The following is a 2,406-nucleotide window of genomic DNA, read 5'->3' as shown; positions in this document are numbered from 1 at the left end:
ACAATTTATTTGATTTTTAATCTTTTCCAAGGTACAGAGAAATAAGAGAAATTTCCCAATTCATTTTATGAAGTTAATATGATGCTGCTACCAACTCCTAACAAACATTAAATAAATAGAATAAAACAAAAATGACATGACAACATACAAAGAAATTCACTTTATGGATATAGATGAATGATACATACAGTAGTAGTGAATCAAATATAACAGAATATTACATTTATAAAATACCATTATAAAGAGAAGTTCTCTGTGAGAACTCAAGAGATTTTCATTACTAGAAAGTAAATTACCATAACCAATCATTACATGAGAGAAGGGGAGAACCTTGATGATTTTTATGATGGAAGCTAAAAGACTTCACCAATTGAATTCAATTTCTGATAGAAAAGAAATATTTCCTTATTAAATAGTATCATGATATATTTTTTCTTCAACAAGTACAGGGGAAACTTTCAAGCCAAGCCTGGTTGGAGTTGCAATGTGAATTTTTAGAATATTTTCCCATTTTAAAAACAGTAAGAATGATAAATGAAGTAGTGGAGTAAAAGGAGTTAAAAGATCTATGGTTTATGCAGTAGCAGGAAAGTGGTAAAATAACTTGTTTTAGCCTGTAATAAGTATAGGATGAGTTCTATAATCTCTAGGGAAGTCACTAGAAATAGTTACAGAATATATAACTAAAGAGTTCATTTAAGAAAAAAAAATATTTTGCTAAATCAAAATTCAGAAAGAAAACAGTAAAAAAGAAACATTGTAGGATGGCAGACATATATACAGCTATATCAATTAATACATTAAATGTAAATAGGTTAAATTAATCAAGTAAAAGACTAAGATGGTGAAGGTAAAAAGCAACTATATTACTCAGCCATGAAATGAAATGAAATTGAATTATCTGTAGTGAGGTGGATGGACCTAGAGTCTGTCATACAAAATGAATTAAGTCAGAAAGAGAAAAACAAATACCGTATGCTAATGCATATATATGGAATTTTTTTTAAAAAGAAAAAAAAATTGGTACTGATGAACCTAGTTGCAGGGCAGGAATAAAGAGGTAGACATAGAGAATGGAGTTGATGACATGGGGTGGAGGGTGAAGCTGCAGTGAAGTGAGAGTAGCATCGACATATATACATTACCAAATGTAAAATAGTTGACTGGTGGGAAGCAGCAGCATAGCACAGGGAGATCAGCTCAGTGCTTTGCAATGACCTAGAGGGGTGGGATAGGGAGGATGGGAGGGAGGCTCAAGAGGGAGGGGATATGGGGACATGTGTATGTATGTGACTGATTTGCTTTGTTGTACAACAGAAACCAACACAGTATTGTGAAGCAATTATATTCCAATAAAGATCTATTAAAAAAAACTATATATTGCTTATGAGACATACTTTATGTATAAGAACACAAAATAGTTGAAAGAGAAATGTTGGAAAATGATAGCATGAAACATTGACAAAGAGAAAGTTGGTGTTGCTATACAAATATAAGACAAAATAGACCTCAGGGTAAGAGCACTACTAGAGATAAGAGGGCCATATTAAAATATTTAAAAAGTCAATTCAATAGGAAGATATTACAATCTCAAATATCATAAATTCATATTACAGAACAAAAAGGAGAAAAGAGGAAATCCACAATCATTTAACACACTTCCTTCTATAACTGACAGAAGAAATGTGCATACAAAAAATTAGAAGATATAAACAATTATATTTTTAAACACAATCTAATTGATATGTAGAGAACATTTCACTGAGAACAACAGAATATATATTTTTAAGTACACATGTATAAAATTTACCCATATACTAGGCCGAAAAGAAAACCTCAACATAGCTTTGTGCAGTGGCAGTATCGTAGACAATGAGGCTTATCTGACGCACAATTATTGCTAATTGAAAGCCTCAACATAATCCAAAAACTTGAAATTATCCAGTTATGTTTTTTGATGAGAGTGGAATTTATCTAGAAATCAATAATGAAAATAGAATCAGAAAAACCCAACTGCCTGATATGAAATAATACATTTCTAAATAATTCAAGGTACAAATAGGAAATAAAAACAGAAAATATTTTGAAGCAACTAACAATAAATATCTGAAACAACAAAACATGCGTGGTGTAGTACTTTTCATTTTCAGCCAAGGTGGTATAGCAAGACCAAATCTACGCTCTTCTTCAACAACAAAGGAAAGAGGAGGAAATATGAAACAACATTCCAGACATTGGAAAACAGTGAAGAAATGCAAGCCATATGACGAGGATAACAAACAAGGTGACCTGTACACTTACAGGAACTAACTACTAGAAGCATGTCTAGCCTGCAATGCCAGAGAGAGAACCCAGATTTAAGGGCTTGCAGAACTGAGGGGCCAAAGAAGGGAGTTGGGGAGGCCA

At 32.2% G+C, this 2,406-nt stretch overlaps 1 pseudogene; it reads left to right on the top strand.

The window, feature by feature from the left end:
* The first annotated feature begins 1,843 nt into the window (after window positions 1–1,843).
* On the top strand, window positions 1,844–1,972 carry LOC132416700 (U4 spliceosomal RNA; annotated as a pseudogene).
* The last annotated feature ends 434 nt before the right edge of the window (window positions 1,973–2,406 follow it).

This window comes from Delphinus delphis, chromosome 1, assembly GCF_949987515.2.
Source record: "Delphinus delphis chromosome 1, mDelDel1.2, whole genome shotgun sequence".
NCBI classification, from domain to species: domain Eukaryota; kingdom Metazoa; phylum Chordata; class Mammalia; order Artiodactyla; family Delphinidae; genus Delphinus; species Delphinus delphis.
Note: the sequence above shows the minus strand (reverse complement) of the source record. Positions and strands in the feature narration are given on the sequence as shown.